The sequence below is a fragment of the Mesoplodon mirus genome, assembly GCF_964341445.2.
Source record: "Mesoplodon mirus genome assembly, chromosome: 3".
NCBI lineage: Eukaryota > Metazoa > Chordata > Mammalia > Artiodactyla > Ziphiidae > Mesoplodon > Mesoplodon mirus.
This window is the reverse complement of record NC_138978.1, coordinates 74,560,060-74,587,675: the sequence shown is the minus strand read 5'-3', so window position 1 is coordinate 74,587,675 and position 27,616 is coordinate 74,560,060. Positions and strand designations below refer to the sequence as shown.

General features: G+C 37.0%; 1 long non-coding RNA gene across 1 annotated transcript; it reads left to right on the top strand.

The window, feature by feature from the left end:
* Positions 1-3,360: 3,360 nt before the first annotated feature.
* On the top strand, positions 3,361-25,617 carry LOC309800746. Its single transcript, XR_014293497.1, has 4 exons — positions 3,361-3,785; positions 9,651-10,578; positions 19,612-19,687; positions 25,500-25,617. It is a non-coding gene; the product is annotated as an uncharacterized lncRNA (long non-coding RNA).
* Positions 25,618-27,616: the final 1,999 nt, after the last annotated feature.

Genomic DNA, 27,616 nt, shown 5'->3' with positions numbered 1-27,616 from the left:
GCCATGTACCTATTCCTGGGGAAAGCGTTCCAGGCAGAGAAAATTCCACGTGTGAAGTCTCTGAGGTGGGAAAATCTCTGGTTTGATGTAGTAAGGAGGCCACGTGACTACCTACCCTGAGGGACAGAGGAGAGGAGGGGTAGGAGTTGAGGCTGATTGGGAAGGATGCTGGGTTTCCACATCATGGGAAGCCACAGGTGGTTGAGACCATCAAAGTATTATGCTTTGATTCTCATTTTGAAAAGATCACTCTGTAGAGCAGGAAGAGTAGGGAAGAACAGATAGAAAGAGAAAGTCTAATCCGGCAGCTGTTGCAGGCACCCAGGGAAGACCAGAGCTTGGACTAACTTAACAGTGATTAAATTTGAGATACATTTGTAGGTAGAGGTGAGAGTGTTTGCTCATGTGAGAGAAAAAAAGAAAAGAGATTTGGTGTGAATGGTGCTATTTTACCAAATGAAGAGTTGGGAGAGAGTTGGGGTGCAAGGAAAAAATTCCCAAAGTGAGGAAAATATGTCACTTTCTTATGTTCTCCATAAAGCCCACAACACATCTGAGATGTAAAAAATAATTTCCATTGTTTAAAAAAGAGTATAACTTGAGATAAAAAAGTAGATGAACTATTTACCTTTACTTCCTTTGAGATGAACATAAATATTTTCTAAAACAGTGATTCTCAAAGAATATTCTGTGGCCCATTGGTGGTCTTTAAGCAACCTCCCAAAGAGCTCAAATGTACAGGTGATCCTTTACATCATTAATGAAAAATCAGGCTTTATTCCATAGACCTATCTTATCTTTATTTACAACTAAGAGGTTTTTGTTTCATTTTATTTTACTAGTAACGTATGATATTAACATTTGGTATTTATATACCAAAAATATCAAGTTGCTAGAGCTTCCTGCAGACTAATTCAGCTTTATACTCAGAAGTGTTGACAATGCTTGACAATGTTCCCTCAGTTTTAAGGGAGGACAATTTGTTATCGGTCAATCAGAAATGTCTAGATTTGGCCATTATTTTAATTGTTGTTATCTGTGTTTTTTAATTATAAATTAACTGTTGGTTTAGTTTAATCATTATCATTTTAGTTTCTTATGGGTTGTTTCACTAAGCTTGCAGTGGGTAGTCATGTGTATTTGATCGAATAGTAGTTTTAGATTGTAATATCCCCAAAGCATTGAATCCTAAAGTATTGTGATTTGAATATGAATCATCCATACCCTCTGTTGCTAAAACAGATGTATACATAATTTCCCTCCTTCATCCCTTAACTTGCTTAGGCAATGACACATTATTGTTATCACTGAATTCATTTTCCACTGGAAGAAGTGATCAGGTAGGGTATGTGAATTATGGAGTCTCTGCTATGATCAAATACTTTAGTTGACAGTTCAGATCAAATAGTGCTACCTGTTGGTATACTCACAAACCTTTGTTCCTTCTAATTTTTCCTCTCTATCATGAAACACTTTAGTGATGAGTTTTATATTTTTTGTTCTCTTTTAAGTTTTCAGATATACAAGAAAAAGTGAATAGAAAGGACATTCAAAATTTGGGGAATTTTCCCTATGCTTCATTTAGAGTCAGACAGGTCTGCAATTAAGTTCTGGCTGCACTAATAACTAGCTGTTTGATCCCTGACAAGTTACCTAACTTTATAGCCTCAGTGTTTTCAGTGTAAATTGGGATAATATTTTCTTGAGATGGAATATATGAGTTTTATTATAGGTCAGGCACTAAAGTGATTTCAAAAATATCAATAAGAAGGTGATAATAAAAATATTAGCCAATATTTAGAGCACAATTATTGGAATAGTACATGATTTTAAAAATCATTCTGGTCAAATGTTAATGGAATGATTTTAGTGAGTTTGACAGGTTTGACTTTGTTATCAAAAGTATGGCTTTTAGATGTAAAGATTGAGTGAAGAATTAATCCGATGTAGAAAAACACATTGTAGAATATCTTTCCATTATATAGGAAAAGCTAATTACAGAGACTTTTTTCATATGAGTGAATGTATTTATGGCTAAAGATGAAACTTTGCATCAAGAATATATCTAAGTGGAGGACACCTTCAAGATGGCGGAAGAGTAAGACTTGGAGATCACCTTCCTCCCCACAAATACATCAGAAATACATCTACACGTGGAACAACTCTTACAGAACAGCTACTGAATGCTGGCAGAAGAACTTAGACCTCCCAAAAGGCAAGAAACTCCCCACGTACCTGGGTAGGACAAAAGAAAAAAGAATAAACAGAGACAAAAGAAGAGGGACAGGACCTGCACCTGTGGGAGGGGGGTGTGAAGGAGGAAAGGTTTCCACAAACTAGGAAGCCCCTTCGTGGGCGGAGACTACGGGTGGCGGAGGGGGGAAGCTTCGGAGCCGTGGAGAAGAGCACAGCAACAGGGTTGCGGAGGGCAAAGCGGAGAGATTCCCACACAGAGGATCAGTGCGGACCAGCATTCACCAGCCCGAGAGGCTTGTCTGCTCACCCGCTGGGGCGGGCAGGGCTGGGAGCTGAGGTTCGGGCTTTGGAGGTCGGATCCCAGGGAGAGGACTGGGGTTGGCGGCATGAACACAGCCTGAAGGGGTTAGTGCACCACGGCTAGCCGGGAGGGAGTCTGGGAGAAAGTCTGGAGCTGCTGAAGAGACAAGAGACGACTTTTTCTTGCCTCTTTATTTCCTGATGCGCCAGGAGAAGGGATTCAGTGCACCGCCTAAATGAGCTCCAGAGACAGCGTGAGCTGCGGCTATCAGCGCAGACCCCAGAGACGGGCATGAGACGCTAAGGCTGCTGCTGTCGCCACCAAGAAGCCTGTGTGCAAGCACAGGTCACTATCCACACCTCCCCTCCCAGGAGCCTGTGCAGCCCGCCACTGCCAGGGTCCCGTGATCCAGGGACAACTTCCCCTGGAGAAGGCACGGCGCGCCTCAGGCTGGTGCAACGTCACGCCGGCCTCTACCACTGCAGGCTCACCCTGCACTCTGTACCTCTCCCTCCCACTGGCCTGAGTGACCCAGAGCCCCCAAATCAGCTGCTCCTTTAACCCTGTCCTGTCTGAGCGAAGAACGGACACCCTCAGGCCACCTACATGCAGAGGAGGGGGCTAATCCAAAGCTGAACCCCAGGATCTGTGAGAACAAAGAGGAGAAAGGGAAATCTCTCCCACAGCCTCAGGAGCAGCGGATTAGATCTCCACAATCAATTTCATGTACCCTGCATCTCTGGAATAGTCGAATAGACAATGAGTCATCCCAAAATTGAGACAGAGGACTTTAGGAGCAACAATATAAATTTTTCCTTTTTCTCTTTCTGTGAGTGTGTATGTGTATGCTTCTGTGTGTGATTTTGTCTGTATAGCTTTGCTTTTACCATTTGTCCTAGGGTTCTGTATCTCTGTCTGTTTGTTTTTTTTTAGTATAGTTTTTAGTGCTTGTTATCATTGGTGGATTTGTTCTTTGGTTTGGTTGCTGCCTTCTTTCTTTCTTTTTTTATTATTAATTTTTTAAAATTTTTAATAATTATTTTTTAATTTTTATTTTAATAACTTTATTTTATTTATTTTTCTTTTGCCTTTTTTCTTTCTCCCTTTTATTCTGGGCCATGTGGATGACAAAGTCTTGGTGCTCCAGCCGGGTTTCAGGCATGTGACTCTGAGGTGGGACCAGGACCTTGGTCCACCAGAGACCTCCCAGCTCCACATAATAACAAACGGCAAAAATCTCCCAGAAATCTCCATCTCAATGCCAAGATCCAGCTCCATTCAACGACCAGTAAGCTACAGTGCTGTACACCCTGTGCCAAACAACTAGCAAGACAGGAACACAACGCCACCCAATAGCAGAGTGGCTGCCTAAAATCATAAGGTCACAGACACCCCAAAACACACTACCTGATGCAGACCTGCCAACCAGAAAGACAAGATCCAGCCTCATCCACCAGAACACAGGCAGCAGGCCCCTCCACCAGGAAGCCTACACAACCCACTGAACCAACCTTACCCACTGGGAGCAGACACCAAAAACAAAGGGAACCATAAACCTGCAGCCTGCGAAAAGGAGACCCCAAATACAGTAAGTTAAGCAAAACGAGAAGACAGAGAAACACACAGCAGATGAAGGAGCAAGGTAAAAATCCACCAGACCAAACAAATGAAGAGGAAATAAGCAGTCTATCTGAAAAAGAATTCAGAGTAATGATAGTAAAAATGATCCAAAATCATGGAAACAGAATGGAGAAAATATAAAAAAAAAATTTAACAAGGACCTAGAAGAACAAAAGAGCAAACAAACAATGATGAACAACACAATAAATGAATTAAAAATTTTCTAAAAGGAATCAATAACAGAATGACTGAGGCAGAAGAAAAGATAAGTGATCTAGAAGATAAAATAGTGGAAATAACTACTTCAGAGCAGAATAAAGAAAAAACAATGAAAAGAATTGAGGACAGTCTCAGAGATTTCTGGGACAACATTAACCTTACCAACATTCGAACTATAGGTGTCCCAGAAGAAGAAGAGAAAAAGAAAGGGACTGAGAAAATATTTGAAGACATTATAGTTGAAACCTTCCATAATATGGGAAAGGAAATAGTTAATCAAGTCCAGGAAACACAAAGAGTCTTATACAGGATAAATCCAAGGAGAAACACGCCAAGACACATTTTAATCAAACTATCAAAAATGAAATACAAAGAAAAAATATTAAAAGCAGCTGGGGAAAAACAACAAATAACATACAAGAGAATCCCCATGACGTTAACAGCTGATCTTTCAGCAGAAACTCTGCAAGCCAGAAGGAAGTGGAGGGACACATTTAAAGTGAAGAAAGGGAAAAACCTACAACCAAGATGACTCTACCCAGCAAGGATCTCATTCAGATTCGGTGGAGAAATTAAAAACTTTACAGAAAAGCAAAAGCTAAGAGAATTCAGCACCATCAATCCAGCTTTACAACAAATGCTAAAGGAACTCCTCTAGGCAGGAAACACAAGAGAAGGAAAAAACCTACAATAAGAAAATGAAAACAATTAAGAAAATGGTAGTAGGAACATATATATCAATAATTACCTTAAATGTAAATGGATTAAATGTTCCAACTAAAAGAAATAGACTGGCTGAAAGGAAAAAAAAGAAGACCCGTATATATGCTGTCTACAAGAGACCCACTTCACAACTAGGGACACAGACAGACCAAAAGTGAGGTTATGGAAAAAGACATCCATGCAAATGGAAATCAAAAGAAAGCTGCAGTTGCAATTCTCATAACAGACAAAATAGACTTGAAAACAAAGAGTATTACAAGAGACAAAGAAGGACACTACATAATGATCAAGATATCAATCCAAGAAGAAGATATAACTATTGTAAATATTTTTGCACCCAAAATAGGAGCACCTCAATATGTAAGGCAAATGCTAAGAGCCAAAAAAGGGGAAATTGACAGTAACACAATCATAGTAAGGGACTTTAACACTCCACTTTCACCAATGGACAGATCATCCACAATGAAAATAAATAAGGAAACACAAGCTTTAAATGATACATTAAACAAGATGGACTAAATTTATATTTATAGTACATTCCATCCAAAAACAAAAGAATACACTTTTTTCTCAAGTGCTCATGGAACATTGTTCAGGATAGATCATAATTTGGGTCACATATCAAGCCTTGGTAAATTTAAGAAAATTGAAATCATACCAAGTATCTTTTCTGACCACAATGCTATGACACTAGATATCAATTACAGGAAAAAAAAAAGTGTAAAAAATACAAACATATAGAGGTTAAACTATGCACTACATAATAACCAAGAGATCACTGAAGAAATCAAAGAGGAAATCAAAAAATACCTAGAAACAAATGACAATGGAAACACAATGACCCAAAAACTACGGGATACAGCAAAAGAAATTATAAGAGAGAATTTTATAGCAATACAATCCTACCTTAAGAAACAAAAAACATCTCAAATGAACAATCTAACCTTACACCTAAAGCAATTAGTGAAAATAGAACAAAAAAATCCCAAAGTTAGCAGAAGGAAAGAAATCATAAAATCAGATCAGAAATAAATGAAAAAGAAATGAAGGAAAAGTAGCAATGATCAATAAAACTAAAAGCTTCTCAACATTGAGAAGATAAACAAAGTTGATAAACCATTAGCCAGACTCATCAAGAAAAAAAGGGAGAGGACTCAAATCAATAGAATTAGAAATAAAAAAGGAGACGTAACAACTGACACTGCAGAAATACAAAGGATCATGTGAGATTACTACAAGGAAATATATGCCAATAAAATGGACAACCTGGAAGAAATGGAAAAATTCTTAGAAAAGCACAACCTTCGAGATTGAACCAATAAGAAATAGAAAATATAAACAGACCAATCACAAGCACTGAAATTGAAACTGTGATAAAAATCTTCCAACAAACAAAAGCCAAGGACGAGATGACTTCACAGGCAAATTCTATCAAACATTTAGAGAAGAGCTAACACCTATCCTTCTCAAACTCTTCCAAAACATAGCAGAGGAAGGAACACTCCCAAACTCATTCTACGAGGCCACCATCACTCTGATACCAAACCAGACAAAGATGTCACAAAGAAAGAAAACTACAGGCCAATGTCACTGATGAACATAGATGCAAAAATCCTCAACGAAATACTAGCAAATGGAATCCAACAGCACATTAAAAGGATCATACAACATGATCAAGAGGTTTTTATCCCAGAAATGCAAGGATTTTTCAATAAACGCAAATCAGTCAATGTGATACACCATATTAACAATTTGAAGAATAAAAACCATATGATCATCTCAATAGATGCAGAAAAAGCATTTGAAAAAAAATTCAACACCCATTTACGATAAAAACCCTTCAGAAAGTAGGCATAGAGGGAACTTACCTCAACATAATAAAGGCCATATCTGACAAACCCAAAGCCAACATCATCCTCAATTGTGAAAAACTGAAACCATTTCCACTAAGATCAGGAACAAGACAAGGTTGCCACTCTCACCACTATTATTCAACATTGTTTTGGAAGTTTTAGCCATAGCCATTAGAGAAGAAAAAGAAATAAAAAGAATCCACATCGGAAAAGAAGAAATAAAGCTGCCACTGTTTGCAGATGACATGGTGCCATACATAGAGAATCCTAAAGATGCTACCAGAAAACTACTAGAGCTAATCAATGAATCTGGTAAACTACCAGGATACAAAATTAATGCACAGAAATCTCTTGCATTCCTGTACACTAATGATGAAATATCTGAAAGAGAAATTAAGGAAACACTCCCATCTAGCATTGCAACAAAAAAAATAAGATACCTAGGAATAAACCTACATAAGGAGACAAACGACCTATGCAGAAGACTGTAAGACACTGATAAAAGAAATTAAAGATGATAAAACAGTTGGAGAGATATACCATATTCTTGGACTGGAAGAATCAATATTGTGTAAATGACTATACTACCCAAAGCAATCTACAGATTCAATGCAATCCCTATCAAACTACCAATGGCATTTTTCACAGAACTAGAACAAAAAAATTCACAATTTGTATGGAAATACAAAAGACCCTGAATAGCCAAAGTAATCTTGAGAAAGAAAAATGGAGCTGGAGGAATCAGGCTCCCTGACTTCAGACTATACTACAAATCTACAGGGATCAAGACAGTATGGTGCTGGCACACACAGAAATATAGATCAATAGTACAGGATAGAAAACCCAAAGGTAAACCACTGCACATGTGGTCACCTTATCTTTGACAAAAGAGGCAAGTATATACAATGGAAAAAAGAGAGCTTTTTCAATAACTGGTGCTGGGAAAGCTGGACAGCTACATGTAAAAGAATGAAAGTAGAACACTCCCTAATACCATACACAAAAATAAACTCAAAGTGGATTAAAGACCTAAATGTAAGGCCAGACACTATAAAACTCTTAGAGGAAAACATAGGCAGAACACTCTATAACATAAATCACTGCAAGATCCTTTTTGACCCACCTCCTAGAGAAAGGAAAATAAAAACAAAAATAAACAAATGTGACCTAATGAAACTCAAAAGGTTTTGTACAGCAAAGGAAAACATAAACAAGACAAAAAGACAACCCTCAGAATGTGAGAAAATATTTGCCAGTGAAGAAACTGACAAAGGATTAATCCCCAAAATTTACAAGCAGCACATGCAGCTCAATATCAAAAAAACAAACAACCCAATCCAAAAATGGGGAGAAGACCTAAATAGACATTTCTCCAAAGAAGATATACAGATTGCCAACAAACACATGAAAGAATTCTCAACATCATTAATCATTAGAGAAATGCAATTCAAAACTATAGTGAGATTAGCTCACACCAGTCAGAATGGCCATCATCAAAAAATCTACAAACAATAAATATTGGAGAGGGTGTGGAGAAAAGGGAACCCTCTTGCACTGTTGGTGGGAATGTAAACTGATAAAGCCACTATGGAGAACAGTATGGAGGTTCCTTAAAAAACTAAAAATAGAACTACCGTATGACCCAGCAATCCCACTACTGAGCATTTAGCCTGAGAAAACCATAATTCAAAAAGAGTCATGTACCACAATGTTCATTGCAGCTCTGTTTACAATAGCCGGGACATGGAAGCAACCTAAGTGCCCATCGACAGATTAATGGATAAAGAAGATGTGGCACATATATACAATGGAATATTACTCAGCCATAAAAAGAAATGAAATTGAGTTATTTGTAGTGAGGTGGATGGACTTAGAGACTGTCATACAGAGTGAAGTAAGTCAGAAAGAGAAAAACAAATACCATATGCTAACACATATATATGGAATCTCAAAAAAAAAAAAAAAAAGGTCATGAAGAACCTAGGTGCAGGATGCGAATAAAGACACAGACCTACTAGAGAATGTACTTAAGGACACAGGGAGGGGGAAGGGTAAGCTGGGACAAAGTGAGAGAGTGGCATGGACATATATACACTACCAAATGTGAAACAGATAGCTAGTGGGTAGCAGTCGCATAGCACAGGGAGATCAGCTTGGTGCTTTGTGACCATCTAGAGGGGTGGGATAGGGAGAATGGGAGGGAGACACAAGAGGGAGGGTATATGGGGATATATGTGTACATATAGCTGATTCACTTTGTTATAAAGCAGAAACTAACACACCATTGTAGAGCAATTATACTGCAATAAAGATGTTAAAATATATATATATAACTAAGTGGAGTAAAATCCATTCTCTTCTGGAGCTATAAATAGTTATGATTAAATGAATCTGTTAATATATCCTAAGTAGACATTGACTCAAATGGTTCTTTTCCCCTTATTTAAGAAAAGAGACTAAAGTTAATTTTGACCGATCTGGCAATTATCTGATACCTGCCAGCTTATTTTGTTAAAAACTACCCAATAGCATAAAATTTGATTATCAGAAATCTTATCTGTAGAAAGCCATATAGTGGCACACTAAAGGGACTGTGATGATAGCCTAAGAACCAAATTTTGCTCCAAAAAGAGAAGGGCCGTCACCAGCAAAGCCCATTAACAATTCCCTGGGATTAAAAATAGAGAATCTGTGTAATTAAATAAAGTTTAACCTTTTCTTTTTCCTTTTGTGTTCAGTCTAGTTTGACTTGCACATAGTGTGTGTCATGCACAGGCCTTGCACTTGGCCCTTCAGACCAGAGTCCCTTGTGTGAAACGGTGTGGACACCTCAGATTGGTGGGCTGTGGCAGCAGCATCGCGAGCGACCCCTGAATCCAAGATGGCGGCGGCAGGCTGTGTGTAGAGACGCTGCACCCGTGGCGGGCACTGCCATCTGGAACCTGAGCAGCACGCCTGCGCCTGACCCACGAGAACTCCGCCTCCTCCTCGCGGAAAAGAACCCTACACAGCAGCCCTGCCCTCAGCCTGTCAGGGAGAGTATACTTTAGAGCGCGAGCTCGCATCTCTCCATTTCTGATGAAAGAATAAAGCTCTCCTTTGCTTCTGAACCGAACTCCGTCTTGTTCTATGGGCAAGAGTGATAGTGGGCAGAAGGAGCCTTGTTGGGGACCGACTCGGGAGGGTCCTTAATAGGTCACTGAAGAAATACAAGGCCAGAGTGAAAACATTCCCTGGCCAGATAGGTGGTGGTCTGCTAACCCGCATAACTAAGAAATGAGAATGGAGATTGTTTTCCCCTAAGTCTTGGTGTAGAAGACTGATTATTATTAACAGTTGCACAAGACTTTCACATTTTGTTAGGTGCTTATAACACAACAATGAATTTTAAGTTTTATTTATTTATTTATTTATTTATTTATTTATTTATTTGCGGTATGCAGGCCTCTCACTGCTGTGGCCTCTCCCGTTGCAGAGCACAGGCTCCAGACGCGCAGGCTCAGCGGTCATGGTCACAGGCCCAGCCGCTCCGCAGCATGTGGGATCTTCCCATACCGGGGCACGAACCCGTGTCCCCTGCATCGGCAGGCGGACTCTCGACCACTGCGCCACCAGAGAAGCCCACAACAATGAATTTTAAAGCGGGACCAGGAGAGAAAAGATGAGGTAAGAGGTCAAAGAAAGAAACGGCATTTCAGCACTTCGACTCATTGCCAGGTACAGTTTTTCCCAACTCTCACAGCCCTGCTAAGTCCTCTTGAGAAGGAAATTGGACCAAGGCTTTCTCCTAACATCATTTATTCTTATTCTGTGCCTTAGATTGTCAAATACCTCACCTGCCTCCCCTCTCCCCATCCCCACTCCTGCCCAAATGGCTTAGTCACTAAGGTCAGTTTATAAGTAGTAATGGAATGGTGATAGGAAAGACCAGTGGTTAAAACTAAACAGTTGTTTTACTAACTAGAAAGGCTGAAAATATGGGCAAGGTTTTTAATAAGACCCACAGTGCGAACTCAAATTTGTGCACAAGTGAATAAGCCTGTGTCAATAGTTGTCACTGTACCACATAGTGCTGTTCTTGTGTAAGGGCTCACATACTGGCGAAACATCACTCTCTGATGGTGAAAATTGGGCAGCTATATAAAGTTAACATCCTATTTTAATGAGTCTAAAAGGTGCTCAAGGCATTATAGAATTTCAATGAAAAAGAGAAGTCTTGGGGTTTTGAGAAATGATTCTATCAGGATCCAAGTCTAGGAGTTATGAGGCTAGTTGTAAAATGCATTCCAAAAATCATAAGCTGGAAGTTGTAGATGAAACCCAGCCCAAAGACAAAGAGATTGGGCTCTGATGGTAAGTTTTAAGACACGTGGTCTCTAATGTGAAAGAGCCATTTTCTTTCTTCTGGCCCTTTTCTTCGGGTCAGAAAACATGCAAGAGACTGAGGAGATATGGTTCCCACAGCTGTGAGAAATGTAGTCACATTTATGGAATGTCAGAGCAGTACTCGAATTGGTTGGTTTCATGATGCTCCCTGAACCCAAGTCTTAGCAGGTAAAGAGTTAGAAGATGGCCTTTATCCTGACTGTGGTGTTCCTGTGGAGTAAGAAAGGGTGTATCTAGAGCCCTGACAGCACATTCCTGAAATTCTGCCTGATTTCTGATCCCCCTGATTCCTAACTTAGGGGATGCAAAATGTCTAGAAGGATACTGGGAGGATACTTATGAAACAGTTGAGTTTATATAGTTCCTTTTTGCTTGATTTAATGAAAGTTTATTTTCTTTGAGTTTTTCATAGAAAGTACTTTCATTACCCTTCATAGTCATGTTTTCTTTTTCTTTTTTTTTTGCGGTACACGGGCCTCTCACTGTTGTGGCCTCTCCCGTTGCGGAGCAGAGGCTCAGGACGCGCAGGCTTAGCGGCCATGGTTCACAGGCCCAGCCGCTCCGCAGCATGTGGGATCTTCCCGGACCGGGGCACGAACCTGCGTCCCCTGCATCGGCAGGTAGACTCTCAACCACTGCGCCACCAGGGAAGCCCCATAGTCATGTTTTTGTATACAGTATACAACTTGTTTCCTATGGTTTCTCTCTTGAAGAGACAACCTAGCAGATAGCCTAAAATTATTTCCCTTACCTAGAGGCAGCTACCCCAGAACTAAACTCTGAATGAAACGCAAAAATTTTTCCCAAATGAAGCGCAAAATTTTTTCCCAAAGTCATGAGATCATGAAGTCCTGAAAAATGGTCATATATATATATATATATATATATATATATATATATATAAATCCAAATAGGTACCCATTACTATTTTTATCGTTATTATTTTTTTATAATCTCAATGCATGCTACTTAGTGTTTTTTCTTTTCTTTTTGTGATATAAAAAGTGACTACTTTAATTCTTCAGTATCATTTAAGGAATTCACACATTTGCTTGCTCTGGAAAGTATGCAGTTGTGTTTACTAAAACATATGGATGTTTACTATAAATGCTTCATTCCTAGGATCTGCTTTCCCATGTGCATATCAGGCATAATGATAATATTTTAACCCTAGTAAAGTAATGCATGCTATATCAATGTGTATAATGTGCTTCACAAGATCATTTTCATCCTCACGTTAATTATTGGAGTAAAATGCAAATATGTAATTGAATGTAAAAATTGATCCTTTACATACTTATCTGCTTTCTCTACTCTCAGTGTATTTAGTATGATTACTACGAGCATAATTTCAACTGACTTCTATGGAAAAGGTTTCATAGTCACCTGAAGTAACAGCCTGCAGCCGTCATTATGGAAAGCCCCCAAAAAGGAGCTTGCAAAATCTTGGGAGGATTTCCTAAATCTTATGAAAAAAAGAAAGAAAGAAATAGAGTAAAAGCAGATTCCTCCTCAAAAAGAAATCTGAAAATGTAGTGGTAAAAACCAAGGAGTTCTTAATCTACTGACATTTTAAACACTTACTATACCTAGATTTTTCTTTCATTGTTCACTTTACGTTATTATGTATCTCATTTCAATAGTACTTAAAAATTGCTGCATATTCTTAAGCCACGAAAACAGATGAAAATTGAGATGTAAAATTTTTGTACTTTAAAAGTACTTGCAAAATGGTTTCTTTGAAGGGCCACACACCAACAAAGGATAAATTTAGTGCATTAAGAGAAGCTGGAATACAATATGGTGTGGCTCACCACTAGAAAATATGATTTTATTTCTATCAAAATGTATCTTGAAAATTTCACTGATTATACATCTCTTTTCAATGTATTGTTTAGAGGCTAAAGGACAGAAATACTGATGAAAAATTAATGGACCAAGACAGTTTTTGTGAAACCCAGATCTTGCTGTTAATATGTTCATAAATAATACGTGAATGTTACAGCCCAACAATTTTTTGCCCTATTCAGGATACTGTAAGCCAAAATATTTTACATAAAATGCATGTTTTTTTTTCTTGCCTTCTTTTTCTGTTTTGTTATCTTCAGGTTATACTGTGTTTTTGATATTATAGCAACTTGGACTTTGAACCACTAAATGTAACTCTATAAAGGGCCTCTGATACTGTACTTTGTTATATTTATGTTTTTAAAATATAAAAACAATATACCCTTGAGGGTAAACAAAAACTCAGAATTGCACGATTTCAACTCATTTGCAATGTGACTTGTTTGACATTACATATAGTATAATTATATCACTCGTAAAACAGAATATTTACAATTCTTGTACTACCTCTACAATCTCAAGAATTTTAACACTTGAATTTCATGACATCTTAAGAAAATATGTTGGCTTAATGGCCACCTAGCCTAACCTGGGATTTTCATGTAATTTTAAAAGTTCTGGGCAAAGACAAGAGAAGAAAATTACTTAACTAGGAGTCATTAACATGTAATAACCTTATTGTTTTTTGATTTTGGAAGAGTGCCCTATGAAAACTTACCTATATATGAGAATGATCAGAGATGATCCTATAATATTATTTATAAACTTTCTTACAATAATCTATATTAGCAATTTTCAGCAAAAAATATCTTTCGCCAAAAAATTTTATCCTTGTATCCTCTTTTGGAGCTCGTTCAATGGGTCATAGTTATTCTTGCATCCAATATCAAATTATACAGACACTCTCACACAAACACATTCATAAACAAAGCAAATTGAGAAATATGTCAAAGTTAATGTGAGTTATTGTATATTTTAAAAATGCCTGGGAATTCCCTGGTGGTCCAGTGATTAGGACTCAGCACTTTCACTGCTGAGGGCGTGGGTTCAATCCCTGGTCAGGAACTAAGATCCCACAAGCTGCACAGTGCAGCCAAAAAAAAAAAAAGCCTGAAAGATAAAACTAAAAAAAGAACTACTAATACAACTGTGGAAGATCTCACCGTGTTTTCCATGGACTCTCCTATCCATCAATATTCAGCAAAAGGTGAAAACAATCATTCCATAAAATCTTCTCAAAATCCAAAATATTCTGTTTCTTGCATGTGAACCTCAATAGTACTTACGGTTTCTTTTTTGTCTTCAGAAGATGAGTTCTACTTGTGTTGCTACCTAACTTTCTGTGTAGTTTTAGGCAAGCCACTTAATGTCTCTGAATTACTGTTCCTTAATGTGAAAATTTGGATAAAAATATTGGTCTCTGTCTATCTCACAGGATTGTTGTGAAGATCAAATGAAGATTATATACACTAAAACATGTATATATAGTTTATATAAACAGTATTTAACTAGACACATAGCATTAGATGCAAATAATTTTTCATTCTTAGAGAGTAACCTATGGCTCCTCATCTTTTATAGACACTTACTTCTGTTTTATTTATTTATTCTGCAAACCTTTATTGAATATTCTCATTCTGAGTGATGAGTGTATGGTAGAGCTGTCCATAGGGAATGCTGCAGGTGAGATGTCTGGAAAGCAGAGATATCTGGGTCTTACTTTCTCTGCCAGTCCTTGCTGTTGAACTGCCTGGGATTTAATCAGGGGCTGTAACAAGAGGCTGTGCAAGGTCCATACTAGGTGCTTGGGGTGGAAGGGATGAAATTCAGCCTCCTCTCTGTTGTTCCTCAGGCCATATGCTCTGGCAAGCGAGGGAGGTGCTGTATCTGCTTGGAGCTCAGGGTTCCTTTTTTCATTCTTCAAAAGCCAGAGTGTGAGATAACCCTGTGTCTCTTTCCTTGGGATCATCACTATTGTCTTCAGGTGAAATAGGATTATTCTTAGCCCTGTAAGAAATGCCAGATCATTTAAAAAAAATAAATTTATATATTTATTTTTGGCTGTGTTGGGTCTTCGTTGCTGGCTTTTTCTAGTTGTGGCTAGTGGGGGCTACTCTTCATTGTAGTGCGCAGGCTTCTCATTGCAGTGGCTTCTCTTGTTGTGGAGCATGGGCTTCAGTAGTTGTGGCACGTGGGCTAAGTAGTTGTGACTCACGGGCTCTAGGGCTTGGGCTCAGTAGTTGTGGACCATGGGCTTAGTTGCTCCACGGCATGTGGGATCCTCCCGGACCAGGGCTCGAACCCCTGTCCCCTGCATTGGCAGGCGGACTCCCAACCACTGCACCACCAGGGAAGCCCAGAAATCTCAGATTCTTCAAGACACGTTTTAGAGAGTTCTTCTCTAGGTCCTAACCATTTCTCAGACCATAATACAGGAAATTTGCCTGACCATATATTTCTAACAACCCCACAGATTCCACACATCTGAGAACTGCACCAGAGTCAAAACTCTGTCAACAGGGCAGAGCACAGCACCTGTAGATGAGGTGACATGTCCTTCATCCTTTTGTGGACACTGACTTTCAGCTCTCAGGCTCAAAATATCACCCACATTTCAGAAACTTTCCTAACCCCATTTTTTCAGTTTCACTGTAAAATATTCGGGTTGAACTTCTCTGCTGTTTATGCAAACTTCAACACAGAGTTCTGAAAGTGTGTTATTGATATGGCTTGGAAAGTTTTACATCTTGGATTGTACACAGAGAAAAGTTAAAATTCTAAATATGAATGTCCAGTTAAGCTACAAAGGGATCTTTAACTATTGCCATATATTCTGCCCTTGAAAATCCTTATTTCCCATTCATGCAAAATCATTACATAATCTAAGAATATAGAATTATTAAAGCATATAAATTCTAAAACTTGTGGCTTGTTTCTGGAAATAATTACATTGATTGAGGCACTGTGAATTTGAAGTAGAATGTTTTTGTGACTTGCTGCAGGAGAAAACTCTTAGGCTTCATAAATCTAAATTGAGTGAGAAAAAAGAAAAGGTCTATAAAGCTATGAATACATATTCTAGTAAAGGATGCAAAAATTTCAGTAAAGAAATAATTGGTAATCTTGAATTCAGTGACAGAAAATTATAATATGTCTCTTTTATGAAGTCTTTTGTGTGAAATATGGATGTGTTGAGGTTATAAAAAAACATGTTTACCAGCAGGAGCCTAAATCAACAGCTTTGAACATGATAGTTCAGAAAGCAGCAGGGAGCCACTGTTCCTGAGATGGGCAACACTGACATTTATTTAATTTTTTACTTTCCCACTGTATCCATTTCATCTCTTGTCCTGCAACTCTCTACCTTCGTCCTTGGTTAAGACAAACAGTCATAGCATTAAATCTGTCTACTACAGTTAATTACTTCAGTTCTGTGCTGAAGCGTTTAGTTGCAGCCCCTTCTCTCTATGGGTTTTGAAAACGCAGTTTAACATTAGTTCGTATGGTGGTTACTGTACATCTTCAAACCATAAACACCATATCAAGTGCTCCAAGGAATAATGAAATATTAATTTCGAGACAAAAAAAAGTAAGTGGCTTAAAGAAAAAGCTGTTGTCTATCCCATGAGTGGCTTTTAAGACACTGATATCTGTGCTTTGAACGTAAAAATTCTTAGCCATTCAAACCACAGGTAATGAGCCCTAAGTAACTGTCTACCCTCCACTGTGTAGCACACAGATTGAAACCACCAATCCTTTCTTTCTCTCAGAGCACAGCTATGAAAAAAGCCTCCCTTTTCTTATCCACAGTCTTTTATTTTTTGACAACATGATGCCAATATAAAAGACCAGTTATTGTCTTATAAACAAGAAAACTGGAGAAAAGAAATACATCTAATGCTTAAATAAATAGTAACAACCAAATATTTTGTGGTATGTATACATGTGGATTTGGTAATGCTTTTCCATACTTATTTCATTAAATACTTTACTTGTGAAAAGAAAACCCCAAATGCCAAGTGGAAATCTTTTTCTCATTCATTCATACAATAAATATTTATAGAGCATTTTTTGTGAGTAAGGGTTGATACGCAAATGATTTGTTTATCCAAAAATTTTTTTAAATCATTAAAATAAAAATGGATAGAAATAAGTTTTTGTTATAAGAAGTGACTTAAATACCACTGGCTCTCAATAAATATTGAGCAATGATAATAATTTCAAAAAGTAAAAAAGAAAAAAAATACCTTTTTTTGGCTATATGCTATTGGCCTTGAAATTAAAAGGTACATTCATAAGTGTTATACTAATTTGATGATGGCATCAGCTTTTTTCTTTTAAGGATTTTTTTTAATAGATCTTTATTGGAGTATAATTGCTTCACAATACTGTGGTAGTTTCTGTTGTACAACAAAGTGAATCAGCCATATGCATACATATATCCCCATATTCCCCTCCCTCTTGAGCCTCCCTCCCATCCTCCCTATGTAGGAGGATGGGAGAGAGGCTCAAGGTAGTTGCAAAGCACTGAGCTGATCTCCCTGTGCTATGCTGCTGCTTCCCACAAGCTAACTATTTTACATTTGGTAGTGTATGTATGTCGCTGCTACTCTCACTTCACCCCAGCCTCACCCTCCCCTCCCACGTCATCAAGACCATTCTCTATGTCTAGGTCTTTATTCCTGCCCTGCCACTATGTTCATCAGCCCCCGCCCCCTTTTTTTTAGACTCCATATATATGTGTTAGCATACGGTATTTGTTTTTCTCTTTCTGACTTACTTCACTCTGTATGACAGACTCTAGGTCCATCCACCTCACTACAAATAATTCAATTTTGTTTCTTTTTATGGCTGAGTAATATTTCATTGTATATATGTACTACATCTCCTTTATCCATTCATCTGTCAATGGACATTTAGGTTGCTTCCATGTCCTGGCTATTGTAAATAAAGCTGCAATGAACATTGTGGTACATGTCTCTTTTTGAATTATGGTTTTCTCAGGGTATATGCCCAGTAGTGGGAATGCTGGGTCGTATGGTAGTTCTATTTTTAGATTTTTAAGGAACCTCCACACTGTTCTCCATAGTGGTTGTATCAGTTTACATTCCCACCAACAGTGCAGGAGGGTTCCCTTTTCACCACACCTTCTCCAGCATTTATCATTTCTAGATTTTTTGATAATGGCCATTCTGACTGGTGTGAGGTGATACATCATTGTAGTTTTGATCTGCATTTCTCTAATCATTAGTGATGTTGAGCATCCTTTCATGTGCCTCTTGGCCCTCTGTATGTCTTCTTTGGTGAAATGTCTACTTAGGTCTTCCACCCATTTTTCAATTGAATTGTTTGATTTTTTTGATACTGAGCTTCATGAGCTGTTTGTATATTTTGGAGATTAATCCTTTGTCCATTGTTTCATTTGCAAATATCTTCTCCCATTCTGAGGGTTGCATAGCAAAGGAAACCATAAACAAGGTATCAGCTTATTAATCTCACTACCAGTTTTCCTGCAAAGCAGTAACTGTGAATGCTTAATTGACTCAAACAATAATTATTTGTAAATGGTTTGTGGAACTAGGGTAAGATGGGAAGGGGTATAGAGACAGTGTATTGGGGGCAATTCTGATAAGGACTGACTGCAAGCTTTAGGACAATTCTTGAAGCCGAGAGATGCTGGTGGAAAAGCTGAGTAGGTACATGAATGAGCAACCTCTTACAAAATCCTCAAAGCAACACTATAAGAACATGGTGGAGAAACATCATTTAAAGAGTAAGAGCTTAAAGGGATCCCTTTTCTCATCAATAATTTTATAAAATATACATGGACCAAATGGATTATATGCACACATTATGTTGAGGGACATGATGTCATGAGAATCTCTTCTGTTAACATTCCCAGAACTCTTTGATAGAATCAATATTCATTGTCCTGATTCATTAAAAAATACATCTGTCTCCAATATAATGAAAGCTTACAGAACCAAGGTTTTTTAAGCCTCTCCTACTTAATATTCAAGACCTGGATGGCCAAATAAGATAGATATCTTACTGATTCATGGGCTTATCAAGTACCTTCAGCAAACTATATTTAATGCTCAGGATTGGTATGTTATTCATAACTAGAATTACTATTAGAAAGATCCACCATTTGACTTCACAGACAAAGCATGTTTATAATATTATATAGCCTGAAAAAACCCAGGCTATTCACGAATATATGATTTCTCATCACCATCTCTTTCAGATGGTTGAGTCTGCTCTTAAGTCTATGCTCTTTATTTTGTTGCTCTTATACACTGGGGTTTGTTTGGCTTAAATGTTTATTTATTCCTAAGATGTTATGACAACCACTATTTTAATTTCTCTGTAGAGTTTCAATTTTAATAGTCCCACTAGGAAGCCGATTGAGGAAGCAGGGCTTGAGTGTTGAATGACTACATCTGGAATTTTGTCGCACTACAGGTAGAAGCAACTGCAAATAGCAAAAGGAGGCGAAGTCTCAAAGAGAGCTGTACTGCATCCTCAGTATTAATCTCTGGTGAGACATTTGTCAATTTACATCTACAAACCAACTAGTGCTTCTATCGACACCTTCTCCAAGTTGTTACTTTTAGCATCCCTTCCTTCTGTGTCATGCACTGAACACAATATGTCCTCAGATACATTTATTATCATGAATGTAGCAGCGCTTAAAATATTATTAGTCTCTTGGAATAATGCACCTCAGCAAAACTTGAAACTGAGCTAAAAATAGGATTTTTTTTTTTTATCTAGAGTGTCAATGAATTCAACACCTGAGAGTTGTCTCTTTTCACTAACAAATATAAAAGTAAATGGAAAGAAATGTACCACTCTGGTGTGTGACGTTGACATTGGAGGAAGCTGTGACTGTGTGAGGGTAGGAGGTGTAAAGGAACTCTCTCTATTTTCTGCTCAATTTTACTGTGAAGCTAAAACTGCTCTAAAAATAGTCTATTTAAAAAGGGGGGGCTTCCCTGGTGGCGAAGTGGTTGAGAGTCCGCCTGCCGATGCAGGGGACACGGGTTCGTGACCCGGTCTGGGAAGATCCCACATGCCGCGGAGCAGCTGGGCCCGTGAGCCATGGCCGTTGAGCCTGCGTGTCCGGAGCCTGTGCTCCGCAACGGGAGAGGCCACAACAGTGAGAGGCCCACATACCACAAAAAAAAAAAAAAAAAAAAAAAGGGGAGGGAGTAATACTTCATTTATATAAATAGAGGTGACACATTTAATATATTATTTTAGAGATTTGGTTTCATGCTTCAGATTGATTTTATATTTGCCATCATTTACTGTTTAAGGTGCACTTATTAGTGAATTTGAGAGTCTTAAGCAAAACTTTTCCACCGTTGTTTGCTGAATGCAGCTTTCTCTGAAGTTGTAATCACCATGTAGAAAATTGTAAGGATTTTATACATTATTTTTCAGCCTACACAGCTGAATGAATGAATGTAATAGGCAAGATTTTGAATTATAAAATGGCAATGTAGAAATATAAGATTCTTGCTTTTGATATTTTTCTATATGTACTGTAATATGGAAAGGAAATGAATGGAAGAGAAAAGTGTATGAGGAAGAAAGACACTAGAATAACTGAGAGATCAACCTTGTTGAAAAACATACTCAACATTGAAGACTGTTATTTTTCTGTTTCTTACATGTTCATAAATCTATCCTTATGTTTTATTCACTACTCAGTTAAAGACCTAATCTTTTTTTGCCATATAGTGATCTAGAAGACACCAAATCTAAATCAGAAATGAGATGCAGTGCTAAAGCCTTAGAGTGTGTATAATGTTGAAAGCATATATGTAAATCAAAGAATCTAGGGCTTCCCTGGTGGTGCAGTGGTTGAGAATCCGTCTGCCAATGCAGGGGACACGGGTCCATGCCCCGGTCCGGGAGGATCCCACATGCCGCGGAGCGGCTGGGCCCGTGAGCCATGGTCGCTGAGCCTGTGCGTCCGGAGCCTGTGCTCCGCAACGGGAGAGGCCACAACAGTGAGAGGCCCGCGTACCGCAAAAAAAAAAAAAAAAAAAAAAAAGAATCTCACTCACTCATCAGAAAAGAAAAAGATCATGGGTATACTTGTGTTGCACTCACCAAATAAAGCACCTGCTTTGGCAGGAGTAAAAACTTGTACAGACAGAATCTTTCTAATCTCCATCCCACATATATTTTGCATGCAACACTCAGGATTTAGAAACCAGAAAAACAATTCACAATGTGAGACTTGGTGTTCAGAATGTTGAACAAAGAATTTGAACTGTTCATTGCTCCACAAACAGAATTTTCAGAATCCCAGACAGCCAAAGCCTGGCACTCTGTACAGAATGATGTGCTTGGATCTGAGAGAAGAAATTCAACAGGACTGACACAGTCTGTCTTGATGTAATAGAGTCGTACATGGCAAATTGATTTTTTTTCCCCAAAAAAGTTTTAATTTATTTTCCCAAAATACAGACTTCTTTTACATCCTCTTAAAATATATAGAGGTGTTTTTGCATCAGGTTTGTTTTGTAGGGTAAGTGATTCAATCACTCAGAGACTCTGTCAGCAAAGGCTGTTTGAGGGATTCATAAGTGCTAGAAGGTGCTAACTTGCCTCTTGTGTAGCCCGGATTCACAGAGAAAATTAGATTCTCCCACACTATGGCAAAGATATTAGCTCTACACAACTAAAGTGTAGGGCAATTCTCTCTTCTCCCTGGCTCTTTTTCAAATAGGTTAGCAATAAAAGTTGTGTACATGAAGAGAGAATTAAATGCCACCTAATTCAGACTGCACTGGGGTGTTCAATAGATTGTGGGAGGGGCCAGATTTCCTTAATATTCACAATAATAGTGGAATGTTAGAAATAATTTAAAATATATATTAAAAAAATAGACTTCTATAGATTTGAAACTGGCTGCCCATAACCAGGGAAGAGAACAAAGCATGGGGATGTTGATACACACACAAACTGAAATAGGCGACCCTAGTCAAAGACAGCAAACAAAACCACAAAGAAACAGGAAAAGGGATAAAGCGGGAATCAATATGTAACCATGAAAAAAGAAAAGTTTGGATTTAAGTCTAAGCTGCTAAACACTGGATGAGCAGGTTTATTGTTCTCTTGAAAAAAGAAATCGCTACTTCAGCATTTAAAGTGAGAATATACTCAAGAAGGCCCCTTTAGGCTTTGGCTATTTTCACACTATCCTGTTAAAACGTACCATTGCATACTAATGAAAGTAAACATAGAGGAGGTGAAGGGGAAGTTGGGGGGATTGAGAGAGAGTGACAGAGAGAGGTAGAGAGAAGGAAAGAAGGATCAAGCCTCTTTTTCGAAAAGAATTTAGAGTTTCTAAAAAGCAGAGTTCTCAAACCACTAAAGAATTCACTGTTGGGCTTTTTTCCCCCTAATTTTTATAAGAGTAGAATAGCCCTAGAAGAAATCTCCTAGTGACAGTTTAAATAGGAACTGAGATAGAAGTTTGGAGGAAAAGAGAATAGAAAACAACAAATGTAAAACAAAACCAAAATAAATATGCTAACTTAGTCAATCAAGGTGAGTTTGCGTGAATTATTCTAGCTTCTCTACAACAGTTTGTACCACTGCAGCTGCTTTTCTCAACTGCCTGTGGCATTAACTTTTAAAACTTTAATTTTCCAGTCACATGCCAAGCATACCTGAGTTCACTTATGATGGGCATGATTAGCCATGCTTGTTAGGCATAGTAACCATGGGGTCTTTACTGCAATGAGGAATTAAACTTTAAAAAGTCATTCTGATTTACAACTATACAAATTCTCACAACGTGGTAATAAAGAGGCTACATGATGAAACCTGACAGGATGTTAAGCTTATTGCACAAGTGTGGACAGCTGAAGAGGCAAGAAATAATACAGTTGTCACTGGGCTGTTTCACCTCAACACGGAGCAAACAAAAAGAGCGTTGTTAATCAGTTCAACTCTTTGGCTGGATAATCCTAAACCAGTAATTGATAAATGGGAAAACCATACGGCCTCAACTCTGTGATTCATAAAACACATGAATATTCATACCATCTCCTTTGGTCAAGAGGCATTCTACATGCTTCTGGGCAGGCTTTGAAAGAGGAATACAAATAGTTTCTTGCTCAGCAGTAAAATACTGCTTCCCCTTTAAGGCCTATTTTCTCCTATTAAAAGTGAAGTTTAGCAATACACAGAGGACAGTAAACACAGTAAATGAAGGTAAATGACAAATGGTTCCGTAGGAAGTGCTGTACTTTAGCTTTTTCATACTGCTGCATTTGGAAAAATATTAAATCCTTAAAGGAAACTGAAGACTTAAACTACCAGAGAAATCGTGTTGGCAATATAATATATTAATCCTGGAAAAACTTACTCAAGCTCTGCATTTATGAGAATCATTTCTTTCCCACCGCACCAAATCTTAATATCTGAATTATTGATACTCTTTATACAAATAGTAGCTTTTGGACAATATAAAAATAATTCTCAGCATAATGTTGATATAAAATATTCTGCTTATTCTTAATAAAATCAGTTTTAAAAGTACATAAAAATAAAGTTTATGGTATTTGTATCAATTAATTTTATCTTTTAAAATGTATCTAAATTATAGCAAAATAAACACAAGGCACATATCAACAGAAATTTGTGCACTAAGGCATATAAGTTGATATGTTATAAATATGAGTATACTTTAAGCACATTTGTAGTTTGAGACCTTTTGGGAAACCATTCATATAAAATGAAGAATTTGTTCACAGTTTTCTCTCTTGTAGAAACTGATTTTAATATGTGACTTTTCCTTAAATCAGAGCACCTGTTGCTATACCTCATTTATGATATAAATATCATGGATTATTCCAGACTTCAAAGATAAAAGCAGAGGAAGAACCAAAATTTAAGGAAAATAGTGGTGTATTTTGTTATACAAAAATATCAAATATTCAATATAAAGATATTCTTCAACATTATTTAGAATACTAGTAAAGGCTAACCAAAATGACCATTGCAAAATAAGGACTGATAAAATAAAATAAGATATACTCATGAATGGAATTCCAGGCAGCAATTAAAAGTCATAGCTTGAAGAATAAGTAATGATATGTGCAAGAGCTCATGTTATAATATATTTATAAAAATGAGTTAAAATCACTTATGCAGTGTGATCCTGATATATGTGTGTGTATGTGTAATTAATCTATATTATCTATATATATATAATTAATCTACATGTTTGGGGGGATTTTTCAATCCCCAGACTCTCCCCTGTAGTTTTTCTCAAATATATTAATTCTGCCAGATCACTCTGCTCCAGTCCTGAATTTCTTTTTAACAAGAGTTTGATTTTAAATTGTCCTTTATTATGTTAGTTTTGTTTCTCCAACTAAATCATATGCAATTTGAAGATAGGGAAAATTTGTATATATAGTGTGTATGTGTGATTCTAACAATGTACTGCATGTAACAGAGTGTCAACATACTCTATTTGTGATTGTTCTTTGAATTTTCTATTATTTGGATTTTAATGAAATTTAAAAAGTAATTCTTTTGGCACAACCCATAGGGAGAAAAAAATTCTCCAACATGAATGACATCCTTTTCATCTTCACACTCCATCAAAAAATAGAAAATTTTAAAGCAGTACAGTGATCCATTTTTTGTTTCCCTGATAACTTTTCTACAAATTTTATTTTACATACAAAATGGAAATAAATTTTCCTAATAGGTAATTTAAGCTTTTGCATAAAATATAAACAACTTGGAGGAAGTAAAGTCTCTTATTAATTCCTACTCTTCACACCATTAGTTTGCTGTGCAATTTCTAGACTCTACTCAATTGTATGTAAACCTCTGCCACCCAACATTTTAATATGAAAATTCTCAAACGTACAGAAACATCGAAAGTATTCTACAGTAAACACCCAAATACACATTACTTAGTTTCTACAATTGTTTTACTATATTGTATCTTAAGCTTTTAACATGTAAGAAAAATCATGTGTCTTATTTCTTAATCATTAAATGACTTTGATTTTACTGGCATGCAAAGTATGTAATGAAAAGGAATCTTAACACAAGAAGAGAAGTGTCATTTATATATTTTCCTGTTCTCTGAGGACTTCAGACTAGGAGTGAGAAAGAGGCTTGAAGTGGAACAGATTGAAAGCTTGACAGAAAGTGAAACGTGTGTCCTGTCTACTTAAAGAAACCCCAAACCAAAAACAAAGAAACAGAAAAACTTAATGTGTGTTAAATTTAAAATAGGTGGCAGCTGATTACTTTCCCGAGTTTTGTTTCCATAAAAGTTGCCAGCATCCACTGTTATCTTGCAGGTGCAGCCTGAGAGGATGGCTTGTAAGTGTTGCAAAGTTTACATCCAGTTCCATCACCATCAGACCAAGAAAGGAGTTACAGTTTTCTACAATTGCTTACTTACGCATTTGCTGCCACAGGTTTGTCTACAAATTGCATAACAAATCTCCAGACTCCAGGACAAACATTCTAGAACTCTGGAGTAAAGATTTATAGGCCCTAGTAAAGTCAATGACAGATAGTTAAATATAGTGAGCAAAGAAATAGCAAACTTTTAAAAAGTCTTCATATTTTTAACACAGCACAGTGCTTTAAGTTTAAAATATCCATTAAACCTCAGGGTTTTTTTTTAATCTATAAAATGACGTTAATACAATACTCATCGCAAACATATCTTGAGGTCAAAATGGTATAACATTTAAAGCCTGTAATCTACTGACTGTCATATAATAAATAGTCAATATATCATAGTATTTGCTACTATTTGCTACTTATTTTCACAGAGAATTAAAGTGACAATTTGCTGTAATTATACTGTATTTCTAAAAAATAAGTAACTATATGGATTATATATACAAATATAAACATATGTTTAAATTATTTTATCAAAATATATAGGTATCCCTTCCAGTTAGACTATAAATATTCCAAGAACTCTAAACTGTGTTTAGAAATAGTGTATATATTAGGATGGAATTTCACAAATTAGTTGTGTTTTGGGGAGAGAGAGAGGAAGGAAGACTCACAAAGAAACACCATGTTATTGTGAGAATTATATTCTACCTTTCAGAGTTACCAGGACCTAGTGAATTTAGGACAAGATTTTTAGAATAAATTATATATATATGAAATACAAGAAATTATATATAAAAATTATATATATTTTCACACACTTTCAAGATCATAGTTTATTTATTACTTCAGATAAAAGATAGTATATATATACATATTAGGGAACCATATATATATATATATATATATATATATATATATATATATATATATATAGGCTTACTTATGACTATGCACTTTAGTCTTATTTCACATTTTGATCCATGCAGTCTTTTAACAATAACATTATTTTTTCTTTAACCAATTTCCCCTTTAACCATCACTCTGAATGATTGTTTTAAAATTAATAGTAATAAAGTATTTAAGAAGAAACTTTAAATATTTTTGGTTTTAATCCTTTAACTTTTGTTAAGTTTGAAATTTGCTTATTCTTTCCGATTTAATTTGTTTAGGAGTGAACATGACCCCCTGGAGTTTGAGAAAATTACAAGGACTCTCCCAGAAATGCTTATGAACCAACTGAGACTGTGCTTAACTTTTAGTGAGGATTTAAATATTTGCCCAAAGATTTAGGTACATAACTGGGAGAAAGCTATAATACTGAACTTTCAGACATTTACTTACTAAAATTGTAACAGACATTATTAACTGACATTTAATGTGAACAGCTGTGGGCAGATCTAGACTCAACCTATTTTTGTCCGTCAACACTTTGCTGACAGGTTTAATGGACACCTTTGTAAATTATTTTAACTAGTATTAACAATATCAATCCTTAAGCCCCCTCAAACCTTATCCCACAGATTGACTTCCAATGGATTAACTGAATTTAGCAGACAAGAGCTGCCAAAGCATTAGCATTTCTTTACATTTCAGTTTTGGCTTTATGCTAAGATGTCAATGTTTACTTTAAAGCTAAACCCGATCTCTGCAAAATATTTTTAGTCCATGTGCCAATAACGTCTCACGCTATGGCACAGGTAATTATAAGTAATGGAAATCGGCAGTGATAAACTTGCTTTATAATAATCTCAGAGATGCTAGCAGTACATGGAACACATGCTTTTTCAATCCATTATTAAAAACATCTGATACATCTGTGAGAACTGGAGTTCCCCCCCCTCCCCCCGCCGTGTTCTGAGTACTCGGAACAGTTACAACTACAACATTTTGAGAGGCGGATTTTTTTTTCTTTACACACACACACACAAAACCATGAAAGAAGCTTTTACAGGAAGGAACAAATACTCCTAAATGACATTTCATTAAAAATGTGTTCCCTTGGAAAGCGGACAGAACTAAAAGCCATGCTTTTACTTGGCAGAGAAAGTGGTACAGCAGGCAA